A 15,265-nucleotide genomic window follows, 5' to 3' on the forward strand; every position below is an offset into this window, starting at 1 on the left:
CAAAAATAGATAGCATTAAAAGAGATAAGGAAGGAAACTTTATCCTCCTAAAAGGTACCATAGGCAATAAAGTTATTTCAATACTGAATATATATGCATCCAATGGGACAGCATCCAAATTCTTAGAGGAGAAGCTGAAAGAACTAAAGGAAAACATAGACAGCAAAACTCTACTAGTGGGAGACCTCAACCTCCCACTCTCAGATCTAGATAAATCGAATCATAAAATAAAAAAGAAAGAAATTAAGGAGGTAAATAAATTATTAGAAAAACTAGATATGGTAGACTTATGGAGGAAACTGAATGGGGATGGAAAGGAATATATCTTTTTCTCTGCAGTATATGGAACTTATACAAAAATTGAACATGTACTAGGACATAAAAACCTAATGATCAACTGCAGAAAGGCAGAAATAGTGAATACGTCTTTCTCGGATCACAATGCAATAAGAGTCATATGCAATATTGGGCCAAGGAGATATAGACCCAGAACCAATTGGAAACTGAATAACCTCATTTTAAAGAATTAGTGGACCAAAAAACAAATATAAAAAGAATTAACCATTTTATCCTAGATAATGATAATAATGAAACAACATACTAAAACCTATGGGATTCATTCAAAGCGGCTCTCAGGGGATATATTATAGCTTTAAATGCTTACATGAATAAATTGGAGAAAGAGGAAATCAATGAACTAAACGTACAACTAAAAAAATTAGAGAAAGAACAAATTAAAAAATCCCCAATTAAATAAGAAATTAGAAATTCTAAAAATTAAAGGAGAAATTAATAAAATCGAAAGCAAAAACTATTGAATTAATAAATAAAGCCAAAAAGTTGGTATTATGAAAAAAACAATAAAACTGATAAAACCCTGGTCAATTTGATTTAAAAAAGAAAGAAGAAAACCAAATTGCTAGTATCATAAATGAAAAAGGTGAACTCACCACCAATGAAGAGGAAATTAAATTAATAATCCAAAATTATTTTGCCCAACTCTATGCCAATAAATTTGATAATGTAAGTGAAATGGATGAATATTTACAAAAATATAAGTTGCCAAGGTTAAATGAAGAGGAGATTAAATACCTAAACAACCCTATCTCAGAAAAAGAAATTCAAGAAGCCATCATTGAACTCTCCAAGAAAAAATCTCCAGGGCCTGATGGATTCACAAGTGAATTCTACCAAACATTTAAGGAACAATTGGTTCCAATTCTATATAAACTCTTTGGGAAAATAGGGAAAGATGGAACTCTGCCTAACTCTTTCTATGAAACCAATATGCTGCTGCTACCTAAACCAGGAAGAGTTAAAACAGAGAAAGAAAATTATAGACCTATCTCCCTGATGAAAATAGGTGCAAAAATCTTAAATAAAACCTTAGCAAAATGATTACAAGTTATCACTAGGATAATACATTATGATCAAGTAGGATTTATTCCAGGAATGCAAGGTTGGTTCAATATTAGGAAAACTGTTAGTATACTCAATCATATCAACAACAAACCTATCAGAAATCATATGATCATATCAATAGATGCTGAAAATGCTTTTGACAAAATACAGCATCCATTCCTATTAAAAACACTAGAGAGTGTAGGAATAAATGTACTGTTCCTTAGAATAATGAGCAGTATCTATCTGAAACCATCAACAAGCATTATATTCAATGGGGAGAGGCTAGAGGCATTCCCAGTAAGATCAGGGGTGAAACAAGGGTGCCCATTATCACCACTACTGTTCAATATTGTATTAGAAATGTTAGCTTCAGCAATTAGAGAAGAAAAAGAAGTTGAAGGAATTAGATTTGGGAAGGAAGAGACAAAATTCTCACTCTTTGTAGATGACATGATGGTCTACCTAGAGAATCCCAAGAAATCATCCAAAAAACTACTGGAAACAATTAGCAATTTTAGCAAAGTTGCTGGTTATCAAATAAACCCTCATAAATCTTTTCTATATACATGTCTAGCAAGATACAGCAGGAAGAGCTAGAAAGAGAAATCCCATTCAAAGTAACCTCAGACAATATAAAATACCTGGGATTCTATTTGCCAAGACAGACTCAGAAACTTTTTGAAAACAATTATAAAACACTTCTCACACAAATTAAATTAGGATTTAAATAATTGGGCAAATATCAACTGCTCATGGATAGATAGAGCTAATATAATAAAAATGACAATTCTACTAATACTAAACTACCTGTTTAGTGCCCTACCAATCAAAATTCCCAAAAATTACTTTAATGAGTTAGGAAAAAATGTAAGTAAATTCATATGGAGAAATAAAAAGTCAAGAATTTCCAGGAGCTTAATGAAAAAAAAAGTTCAAAAGAAAGTGACTTAGCCCTACCTGATCTAAAATTATATTATAAAGCATCAGTCATCAAAACTGTTTGGTACTGGCTAAGAAATAGAGTGGTGGATCAGTGGAATAGACTAGGTGCAAAAGCAGGAGATGATTATAGTAACCTGCTGTTTGATAAACCCAAAGAGTCCAGCTATTGGGATAAAAACTCCCTCTTTGATAAAAACTGCTGGGATAACTGGAAGTTAGTATGGAAGAAACTTAGATTAGACCAACACCTCACACCCTTTACCAAGATAAGATCCAAATGGTTACAGGACTTAGACATAAAAAAACAATACTATAAGCAAATTGGAAGATCAAGGACTAGTTTACTTGTCAGATCTATGGAAAGGGGAGCAGTTTATGACTAAGGAAGAGTTGGAGAACATCACCAAAAACCACCTAGATGATTTCGATTACATTAAATTTAAAAGCTTTTGCACAGATAAAACCACTGTAACCAAGATCAAAAGAAATGTAGTAAATTGGGAAACAATCTTTACAACTAATGATTCTGACAAAGGACTCATTTCTAAAATATACAGAGGACTGAGTCATGTTTTTAAAACAAAAAACCATTCCTCAATTGACAAATGGTCAAAGGATATGCAAAGGCAATTTACAGATGAGGAGATCAAAGCAATCCATAGCCATATGAAAAATTGCTCTAAATCATTAATTATTAGAGAAATGCAAATTAAAGATTCTCTGAGGTACCACCTTATACCTCTCAGATTGGCCAGTATGACTAGAAAGGATAATGATCATTGTTGGAAGGGTTGTGGGAAACCTGGGACACTATTACATTGTTTGTGGAGCTGTGAACTCATCCAACCTTTCTGGAGAGCTATTTGGAACTACGCCCAAAGGGCAAGAAAAATGTACATACCCTTTGACCCATCAATACCACTACTGGGTCTATACCCTGGAGAGATGATGAAAAAGGGCAAAAACATCACTTGTACAAAAAATATTTATAGCAGCCTTGTTTGTAGTGGCAAAGAATTGGAAATCCAATAAATGTTCTTCAATTGGGGAATGGCTTAGCAAACTGGGGTATATGTATATCATGGAATACTATTGTTCTATTAGAAACCAGGAGGGAAGGGATTTCAGGGAAGCCTTGGAGGGATTTGCATGAACTGATGCTGAGTGAGATGAGCAGAACCAGAAAAACACTGTACACCCTAACAGCAACATGGGAGTGAAGATCAACCTTGAATGACTTGCTCATTCCATCAGTGCAACAATCAGGAACAATTTTGGGCTGTCTGCAAAGGAGAGTGCCAAAGGAGCTGTGGAGTTTGAACAAAGTTCAAGGACTATTCCCTTTAATTTAGAAAAAAAAAACAGATATCTTATTGTCTGATCTTGTTACCTCTTTAGACTTCTTGTCTCTTCCTTAAGGATATGATTTCTCTCTCATCACACTCAATTTGGATCAATGTACAACATGGAAACAAAGTAAAGACTGACAGATTGCTTTCTGTGGGGGGGGGGGAGTAAAATTGGGGGAAAATTGTAAAACAAATAATATCTTTAATAAAAAAAGTTAAAAAAAATAAAGAAGAAGCATGAGGGCAGCAGAACACATAACACACTATAAAGAAGAGTACAGTGTATGACTTTTATAATATTTCTCATGAATTTAAAACATTGCACAGTGGTTCATCTGTTTTTCATTTCACCACTTTAATACCTGACCCTCTATTAGCATCCTTTTCCTTTCCTGAATTTCTTCTTTCCTTCCTTAATTTTTTCACTTCTATCACCCCTGCCAGTTCTCTGTTACCATATTTATTGATGTAGTACCTGGGGCAGCACCCCCACACATACAAACACACATACACATACACACACTGGGCACCAGCCTTAAAGTCAGGAGTACCTGAGTTCAAATCTGGCCTCAGACACTTAATAATTACCTAGCTGTGTGGTCTTGTGCAAGCCACTTAAGCCCATTGCCTTGCAAAAAAAAAAAAAAAAAAAAAAAAAACAGCACTAGAAATCATAGGAATAAATGTAATATTCCTTAAAATTAAAAGCAGTATCTATCTAAAACCATCAACAATTATTCCTATAATGGGGATAAGCTAGAAGCATTACCAGTAAGATTAGGGGTGATACTAGGATGCTCATTATCACCGCTATTACTCAATTTTGTATTAGAAATTATCTTTAGCAAAAAAGGAAGAAAACGAAATTGAAGGAATTAGTATTGATATTGAGGAAACAAAACTCCACAGATATGAGAATCTAGAAAATCTAGAGAACCTAGAAAATCCTAGAAAATCATCTAAAAAAAGTTGGAAAGATGGAAACAATTAGCAACTTTATTACAGTCATAGGATATTAAAAAACTTACATAAAGCCTAAGCATTCCAGCAAGTCTCTTCCTATCCTTGTATTATTACCTATTGCTATGTTTCTCTCTCTCTCTCTCTCTCTCTCTCTCTCTCTCTCTGTGTGTGTGTGTGTGTGTGTGTGTGTGTGTGTGTGTGTGGTAGGGAAATTACAGTCTAATCAATTTTTACTTTACAAACTTAAGGATTTCTCTTGCTTATATTTGTATTGATATTGGTTCACTGATTATGCTTCCTTTAAGCACAATTGTATTTTAATTTACTGTCTTCATTAAGATTTTTGAATTTTTAACTTTGTTTATACCATGATTGAAATTTTAGCTTTTTAAATATAAATATTTTATTTGTTTCCCAATTATATACAATAGTAGTTACTACCAATCATTTTTGCAAGGTTTAGAATTTTACAATTAGCCCCCTCCCTCCTTTCTCTCCTCCCTACCCCAACAGAAGGTAGTCGGATAGCCTTTATATTTGTTTCCATGATATGCATATATCAAAATTGAAAGTGTTGAAAGAAAAAACACATCCTTAAGGAAGAAATAAATCATTAGAGATAACAAAATAATGTGATAGATAAGACAATGTTTTTTAACAATTGAAGATAATAATCTTTGGTCTTGGTTTAAACTCCACTGTTCTTTCTCTGGATATAGATGATATTCTACAACACAGATCCCTTAAAATTTTCCCTGATTACTACACTGATGGAGTGAGTAAGTCCATTAAGTTTGAATATCACCCCATGTTGTTAGGGTGTACAAAATGTTCTTTGTTTCTGCTTTTGTCACTTAGCATCAATTCATGCAAGTCTTTCCAGGATTCTCTGAAATCCCATCACTAAGGGAAGCTAGGTGGCACAGTGAATAGAGCCTTGCCCTGGAGTCAGGAGGACCTGAATTCAAAACTGACCTCAGAGGATTAAGAATTACCTAGTTGTGTGACCTTGGGCAAGTCACTTAATCCTACTGCCTTGCAAAAAAAAAAAAAAGAAATCCCATCCCTACTGATTTCTAATAGAACAATAGAGCTCCATCTCTTCTCTCTTTCTCTCTCTCTCTCTCTCTCTCTCTCTCTCTCTCTGTCTCTCTCTGTCTCTCTCACACACACACACATTCACACATACACAAATATATGTATGTATATATATATATATATATAATAATTTGCTTAGCCATCCCCCAATTGATGAACAACCCCTCAACTTCCAATTTTTCCACTAGAAACAATCCAAGCTGCTATAAATATTTTTGTACATATAGGATTTTTACCCCTTTTTATGATCTCTTCAGGATACAGACCCACTAGTGGTATTGCTGGATCAAAGGTATGCACATTTTATTGCCCTTTGGGCATAATTTCAAATTGTTCTCCAGGAGGTTGGATCAGTTCACAGTCTCACCAACAATGCATTAGTGTCCCAGATTTTCCACATCCCCTCCAACTTTAGTTGTTATCTTTCTGGTAAATCTGAAAGATGTGAGGTGGTACCTCAGAGACACTTTGATTTGCACTTTTCTAATTGGTGGTGATTTAGAGCAATTTCTCATATGTCTATAAATAGTTTGATTTCCTCTTCTGAAAATTGCCTTTGCATATCCTTTGACCATTTGAGAATTGGGGAATGACTTGGTTTTTTACATATTAGACTCAGTTCTCTATATATTTTAGAAATGAGTCCTTTCTCAGAAACACTAGTTGCAAAAATTGTTTCCTAATTTGCTACATTTCTTTGGATCTTAATTTGAATGGTTTGGTTTGTGTAAAAGTTATTTAATTAAATGTATTAAAAAATATCCAATTTGGTTTTTTTTAGGTTTTTGCAAGGCAAATGGGGTTAAGTGGCTTGCCCAAGGCCACACAGCTAGGTAATTATTAAGTGTCTGAGATGGGATTTGAACCCAGGTACTCCTGATTCCAAGGCCGGTGCTTTATCCACTATACCACCTAGCCACCCCTCAATTTGTTTTTTATAATGATCTCTATCACTTCCTTGGTCATAAACTGTTGCCCTTTCCATAGATCTAACAGGTAAACTATTCCTTGTTTTTCTAATTTGCTTATAATATTGTCTTTTTTGTCTAAATCCTGTACCCATTTTGAACTTATCTTGGTATAAGGTGTAAAATGTCTTCTAATTCTAATTTCTGCTACACTAGCTTCCAGTTTTCCCAGAAGTTTTTATCAGAGTGAATTCTTATCCCAGAAGCTAGACTCTTTGGGATTATCCAACAGCAGATTCATTTCCTGCAGTTGCTTTTGTACCTAATCTATTCCACTGATCCACCACCACTATTTCTTAGCCAGTACCATACAGTTTTGATAACTGATGCTTTATAATATAATTTTAGAACTGATAAGGCTAAGCCAAATTCCTTTGAATTTTTTTCATTAAATCCCTTGATATTCTTGACTTTTTATTCCTCCATATGAATTTTGTTACAATTTTTTTCTACATCACTAAAGTAATGTTTTGGAAGTTTGATCGGTATGCTACTAAATAAGCAATTTATTAGGTAGAATTGTCATTTTGATATTAGTTCAGCCCATTCATTAGCAATTGATAATTGCCCAATCATTTGGAGTAGATGTGACTTTATTTGTGTGAAAAGTGTTTTATAGTTGTTTTCATAGAGTTTCTGAATCTGCCCTGACAGGTAGACTCCCAAGTAGTTTATGTTGCGTGATGTTATTTTAAATGGGATTTCTCCTTCTAACTCTTGCTGCTGTATCCCTTTGATGATATATAGAAATGTTGATAATTTACATATGGGTTTATTTTATACCCTGTTACTTTGCTAATGATGTTAACTGTTTCCAGTAGGTTTTTTTGTAACATGTTTTTTTAGGTTTTTTGCAAGGCAATGGGGTTTGAGTGGCTTGCTCAAGGTCACATGGCTAGGTAATTATTAAGTGTCTGAGGTGGGATAAGGACTCAGGTACTCCTGACTCCAAGGCTGATGCTCTATCCACTGCACCACCTAGCCTCCCCTCCAGTAGTTTTTTTAGATGATTTTTTATATATTCTTTTTATTTTTAGGTTTTTTGCAAGACAATGGATTTAAGTGACTTGCCCAACATCACAGTTAGGTACTTAATAAGGGTCTGAAGGCAGATTTGAACTCAGGTCCTCCTGACTCCACAGCCAGTGTTCTATTCACTGTGCCACCTATCTGCCCCTAGATGATTTTTTTAGGACCCTCTAAGTATACCATCATGTCATCTGCAAAGAGCAAAAATGTTGTTTCTTCCTTCTAAATTTTAATTTCTTCAATTTCTTTTTCTTCTCATATTGCTGAAGTTAACATTTCTAGTATGGTATTGAATAGTAGTGGTAATAACTGGCATCCTTGTTTCACCCCTGATCTTATTGGAAATGCTTCTAGTTTATCCTCATTGCATATAATGCTTGCTGATGATTTCAGATAGAGACTGCTTATCATTTTAAGGAACAATCCTTTTATTCCTACTATCTCTAAAGTTTTTAGTAGGAATGTATGCTGTGTTTTGTCAAAGGCTTTTTCAGCATCTGTTGAGATAATCATGATTTCTGTTATGTTTATTTTTGATGCACTCAATTATGCTGACAGTTTTCCTAATATTGAACCAACCCTGAATCCCTAGAATGTCATTCTTGGTCATGGTGTCTTATCCTAATGATAACTTGCTGCAATCACTTTGCTAAAAATTTTTAAAGATTTTTGTATCCATATTCATAAGAGAAATTGGTCTACAATTTTTTTTTCTTCTGGTTTAAATATCAGTACCAGATTGGTGTCATAGAAGAAAATGGGAAGAGTTCTGTCTTCATCTATATTTCCAAATAGTTTATATAGAATTGAAACCAATCATTCTTTGAATGTTTGATAGAATTCACTAGTGAATCCATCTGATCTAGAGATTTTTTCTTAGGGAGCTGATTGTTGACTTGTTGAATTTCTTTTTCTGAGATAGGATTATTTAGGTATTTAATTTCCTCTTCATTTAACCTGGGCAACTTGTATTTTTGTAAATGTTCATTCATTTCACCAAGATTATCAAATTTATTGGCATGAGTTGTGCAAAATAGTGCCTGATTATTTCTTTAATTTCCTCCTCATTGGTGGTAAGTTCGCCTTTTTCATTTTTTGATACAAGTAATTTAGTTTTCTTCTTTCTTTTTTTAAAATCAAATTAAAGGTGCCATATACTGCAGGAAAAAAGTATATTCCTTTCTATCCCCATTCAGTTTTCTCCACAGGTCAGTCATGACTAGGATTTCTAACATTATATTTGCTTCCTTATATTCTGTCTTGTTTATTTTATGGTTAGATTCATCTAATTCCAAGAAAGGGGGGGTTGAGGTCTCCTATCAGTAGAGTTTTGCTGCCTATATTTTCCTGTAACTCATTTAGCTTCTCCTCTGAGAACTTGGATGATATATACATATATATTTAGTATTGAAATTGCTTCATTGTCTATGGTACCTCTTGGGAGTATATATCATTTCCTTCCTTATCTCTTTTAATGAGATCTATTTTTGCAACTGCTTTGTCTGAGATAAGAATTGAAACCACTGCCTTTTTCATTTCAACTGAAGCATAATACATTCATTCCAACCTTTTATGTTTATTCTGTATGCATTCCTCTACTTAAAATGCATTTCTTCTAAGCAGCATATTGTAGTATTTTGGTTTTTAATCCACTCTGCTATCTGCTTCCATTTTATCAGAGACTTCATCCTGTTCACATTCAAAGCTATAATTACTCTTTATTGTCTTCCATGCTATCTTCCCTCAGTTTGTATTTTCCCCTTTTCCTCTATACTCCAGTGTTTTGCTTCTAAATACCACCTCCTCCTTCTGCATGTTTCCCCCTTCTATCTAACCCCATCCCTTTTCTTTCCCCTTTCCCTTTGCCCCTTCTTCCTCCCCTTCCTTCTATCAGTCCTTCCTTTCCTACCCCTACATTCTTTCCCCTCTTAATACTAAAAAGTTAAGATAAGTTTCTAAACTCAACTGAGTTGTGTGTGTTAATCCCTCTTCGGGCCAAATCTGATGTAAGAGTCAAGTGGTTCTCACCTCCTCCCTTCTTCCCCTCTATTTCAATAAGTCCTTAGAACCTCTTCATGTGATATAATTTACCCCATTCAATCCCTTTTTTTTGAAATTGTAAATTTATTATGCATTAGTAAGCTTATTCAATTAAAAACCAAGAGCAGAGTACAAAAGGCCTGTTACCTCTTTTCAAGGCAGAACATGTTTCAAAATATATTTTTTTCTTTTAAATGTATTCAGTCAGTACACAATTGTTTATATATATATATATATATATATATATATATATATATATATATATGTATGTATATCTGTATATATTTTTTTCAGTCAATACCCTGACATTTATAAATACAATATTTACACAGCACCCCATCAGAAAAAAAATTAAAACTCCTTACAAATATCTACATATATTTCATACATATAAAACATTCATAGGAGTGCTTCGTTAGAGTTGCGTGTTGTTCAATGGTCCTTTTAATGGTGCAGCAAAATACATATAAATTTGTATAGATTTTTCTCCCCATAAAACTTATCTAAAAGTTACCAAGGGGCTTGTAGTGAAACTAGGCCCACTAACACATCACTCTTTCAGAAAGGAATTTTACATGAATCTTCCCATGAGATTCAGCAAGTGAGATAAAGAGATTGATATGAAGGCTAAATATGATAACAAATGCACATTACAAAGCAGTTAAGGCAGTAGTGCAATTAATGAGAATAAAGATTTCACAGGTTAGTTAACAGAAATGGGGAGAGGGAACTGAGTAATAATTGTGTGTGAACTTGGATAAATATTCCCTTAGCACCCAGTGATTTAGTCCCACACACTTAGAAAGTTACACATTTATTGAGTCACGGAGCCAAATTGTATTCAATGTGCCACCTAAAAACTTTTTTTCTCTGAAACCTAGAATTTGGTGATTCTACATGATTTATGTTTAAAGAACATTTTATTTCTATATGAAAGGAAAACAAAACATCATTGCTCTCTGTATTATTACTACCCAATGGCATGATGAATTTTGCTGTAATCAAGACCTGAAAGGATGAAATAAGGATGCTGCAAACTTATATTAAGATGATTCCCTTCCTAAAATTGACTGCTGAATGTAGGCCCCTCCCCAAACCATGTGGAATGAATGGGATATACATTCAGGGAAAGTAGCAAAAACACAGAAAGAAACCTTAACTGTCTCTTATAAAGAAAACATAGCCTAGTCTCAAGCCAGCATGGTTTGCTTCAAGCGATTTCAGAAGGTTGTAGTCATGACTAACTGCATTTCTCCTTTTAAAGGTAGTCGAACTCCTCTCTCTGCTACAGAGGTGCCCTTTACATTAGAATTTCAAGGTGAGGGCTCTGGACCACCTTTAGCGGTACATATCACTTGCAGATAAGAATTTCAAATCTTACCTTGTTCCTAATATCACAACAGAATGGGGAGAATGGGGGAGGCAGGAAAAGATCAGTCTCAAAAACTCAGCCCTGAAGATGCCAATATTATCACCACAGGGTCCTAAAATTTTCTAATTCTTTCAGCCCTTTCCACAGTTTTCTGGAGCAGTAAGCTTGCTGGAGCCCCATCTACTGTAATGTTCACAATTCAGGACATCAAGGTGTAGTCTTCCCCTTAAAAGAGAGTTTTCAAACACTGCTGTCTTGCAGCAAGGGTTCAATGTCCTCATCACTGCCTCACTCTGGGTTGGTGGGCAGGTTGCCACTGATATTGCTGTTATGCTTCCTATTACTGCTGGCTTTACTATGGCTGGGGATGAATAAGGCAACCAGGAAAACCAGGAGGACTGCAATTGCACCAAACGGAAAAGGTGGTCCTGGAATGATGGCTCCCTTACTGCCAGAATCTTGAACTGTGCTCTCCTTAGAACCCTAAACTGCTTCCATTTCCGTTAATTCGACATGGAACAAAAAGAATATGAAGCCATACAGCGCTGGTCCAAGGCCATTACAGAGACCTCTAATTCCAGTTATTATTCCTTGGGCAACTCCTTGCTGATCTGACTCTGCATTTCATGACACAAGTGCACTGACCACTGGAAATGTAATACTGGATATGGCTGCTATAGTTCCTGCTGCCCACATCATCCATGCCTGGGATCCAAAACCATACCAAGCCAACTGATGCATCTGAAAACCCAATCCCAAGAGAACTGTATTCTTATTTCCTATTGACTTCATCAAGATGCTAATAAATACCATCTGAGCTACAATGGACAGGATTCCTACCATGGCAATAAATCTGCAATTTCAGCTGCTTCAAAACTTATAATCTGTCTTAGATAGAGGAAAAAAAAACTAGAATACTGTCCGGCTTCAGGAAGGTATGAAAGAAAGACTGTGAGACAGATCAACAAGACTGTGGAATCTTTTCCAACTTTCTTCAGAGACCCAAAAGGATCTGCTTGCTCCCATGAAATTGAAGGTCCCCAAGAAGCAGGTCTCATTTTTTCAGATAGAGATTCTGGGACAGCTAACAAGATGAAGCAGATATCCAAGAGAGCCACCATGGTGGCCACAAGGACAACCAGGTTATCTCCATAGCTAGCAGACAGATATGCTCCAATAGCAGGACTGGTTCCCAAACTTGCTGCAAATGTGGCAGATGCCAATCCATAAGCAGTACTTCTCTCATGTTCTTGAGTAATATCAGCTACATATGCAAATATTACAGAGAAGGTAACTGAAAAAGCTCCAGAGACAGAAATCATAGCAAAGTACCACTATGGGTTTATTCTCATTAATGGAATTGGGAAACATGTGAAGAAAACTGTAACTAGAAGAAAAGATTTTCTTCCCCATACATCAGACAGAGCACCTATAAGGGGGGCACTCAGAAAGGATAACAGTCCCTGCACACCCTGAATGAGACCATTCATGAGGAAAGTATGTTCAGAAAATGTTTCATGTAGGATTATGAGCATAGGTGTTGTGAGCAGACCCCAAGCAAAGAACTCAAGGAAGATGACGACAACTGCATGGTACACACTAGGATGACCAAAACCTTGCTGCGAGGTGCTGCCCCCCAGCTTGGCGCTGATTCTCTTCACCAGCATGATGCCGCTATGGTGCTTCTATCGGAGGCTGCCCCCTTCCTCATCTGCCGCCGCCGCCACCTGCTCCTCCTTCTCCGGCGGCAGCTCCGGACTCATATTGGCCCCATTTTTCGGGGGAGGCAAGCAAGAGGAGGGGGAGGAGAGGCTGCGGCCGCGGCCCGCGGGGTTCCACTCCTGCCCAGGGACCCACGCCCGGCTGAGCTCCTGGGGCGGTGGCAGCGGCGGAGTTCAATCCCTTTTGTAAGGAGATATTATATTTAACTCATTCAGTGAGAGACACAGGCAAGTCAAGAGTGTCCATTACTTCTGGCTAAGTATTTTTCTCTCTAATAGAATTACAATTCTCAAGAGTTATGAGAACCTTTCTCCCAGGTGGGGATATAGTCAGCCATCTTATTGAATGATAAGATTGTTTTTTTCCTTTCCCCTCTTTAGCTTTTCATGTATTTCTTGAGTCTCCTATTTGAAGACCAAACTTTTCTGTTTAGCTATGGCTTTTCATCAGGAAAAGTTGAAAATCTTCTATTTCATTAAAATGTCTATCCTTTCCCCTGAAAAAGAAGGCTCAGTTTTATTGGAAAGTGAATTCTTTGTTGCATTCCAAGCTCCCTTACTCTCTACAATATCATATTTCAGGCTCTTCAATCCCTTAATGTTGATGCAACCAGGTCCTGTGTAATCCTGATTGTGGCTCCTTGGTATTTAATTTCTCGCTGTTTTTTGATTTGATAATTCTGGAGTATGGCCAAAATATTCCTTGGTGCTTTCATTTTGGGATACTTTTCAGGAGGGGATCGATGAATTCTTTCAATGATTATTTTGTTCTCTGGTTCTAGGATATCAGGGCAATATCAGGATATATCAGGCTTTCATTATATCCTTAGGTATGAAGTCCAGGCTTTTTTTCCTCTTCAAGGTGTTCAGAAAGTCCTATAATTCTTAAATTGTTTCTCCTACATCTATTTTCCAGGTCTGTTGTTTTGCCAATGAGGTATTTTACATTTTCTTCTTTTTGTTTTTTGTTTTGTTTTTTTTTTGTTTAACAGAGTCTTGGTGTTTCATGAAGTCATTAGTTTCCACAAGTTCCAATCTTTTTTAAGAGAAGTTTTATTCATTTACTTTTTGCATCTCCTTTTCCGATTGATCAATTCTATTATTGAAGGAGTTTTCCATTTCCTAATCATGGTTTTGAGAAAATTACTTTCTTTTGCTATTTGTCCAATTGTATTTTCAAAAGATTTGTTTTCTTGTTATAAGATGTTAATTTTCTCTTGGATTTCCTTTTCCCAATTTTCTATTTGATTTTTAAACTCCTTTCTGATCTCTTCCATAGTCTTTCTGGGCTGGAGACCAATTCATATTCTCCTCTGAAGCTCTATTTCTCTTTGACTTGGGATCCTTGTCTTCAGGGTAAGATTCAATGGAATTCCCCCCACCCACTTTACACTGGTCATTCTTCATTTTGGGTCCTTCCCCCCCAACTTGTGCTGGAGGATGGACTGGTTCACAAATCTTCAGTATTGAGAAGCTTTGTCCACTTCAGGGGTTATTCAGTGGGTTGGCCTGTAGGGTATGCCAGAAACTTGTCTGTGATTAGTGGTCCACTCACTAGACCTGGGTTGGGGAGGCAGGAGTGAGAGGTGGTGGGTTCTGGGCTGTCCTCGACCAAAATAGGCCCTTGGGCTAGGCAGTTAATCTATTTAATCCCCAATCAATGCTGTGGGAGATCTGCTGCCCAATGCCTGGGCCTGCTGGCAAGGTGCAAATACCAGGGGGAATGCTGTTTGTTCTAGAGAAAATCTCCCACAGGAATCAGAGGAGGGGACTCTGCTGAAAACATGGGAGTTCATGGCCCTGGTCTTCCAGATCAGCCAAGCTGACAAGATAAATGTTTGGATTGCTGTGCTGGAACTCTTCCATCCAAAATGCACACAGCAAATGCTTCTGTTGCTGCTCTCAGGTCAGTCCCCCAGCCTCATCCTGCCACACCTGCACCCAGTCTCTGATCTCTGCCCCCAGGTTACCCACAATCTCATGTTTCCAGCAGAGCCCCCTACTCTGATTCCTGTGGGAGATTTTCTCTAGTTCAGTATTACCCGGAGCTTATTAGTTTCAACATTCAAGGATCATAGGTCTTGGGATATGTTAATCCAAAGGGTAAAAGACCTTTGATTACAACCAAGATCCAACTATCCTGCAAAATTCAGCATGTTTTTTTTCATGAAAAGAAAATGTACTTTTAATGAAATACAGGAATTTCAAGCTTAAGTGATGAAAAGACCAGAACTGAACAGAAAATTCAATTCAAATGTAAGACTCAAGAGATATGTAGGGGTGGCTAGGTGGCGTAGTGGATAGAGCACTGGCCCTGGAGTCAGGAGTACCTGAGTTCCAGTCCAGCCTCAGACACTTAATAATTACCAAACTGTGTGG

At 36.4% G+C, this 15,265-nt stretch overlaps 1 pseudogene; it reads right to left on the reverse strand.

The window, feature by feature from the left end:
• Nucleotides 1–11,196: 11,196 nt before the first annotated feature.
• Nucleotides 11,197–12,928, reverse strand: LOC141515241 (hippocampus abundant transcript-like protein 1 pseudogene; annotated as a pseudogene).
• Between the last annotated feature and the right edge of the window lie 2,337 nt (nucleotides 12,929–15,265).

Source organism: Macrotis lagotis, chromosome 1 (genome assembly GCF_037893015.1).
Source record: "Macrotis lagotis isolate mMagLag1 chromosome 1, bilby.v1.9.chrom.fasta, whole genome shotgun sequence".
NCBI lineage: Eukaryota > Metazoa > Chordata > Mammalia > Peramelemorphia > Peramelidae > Macrotis > Macrotis lagotis.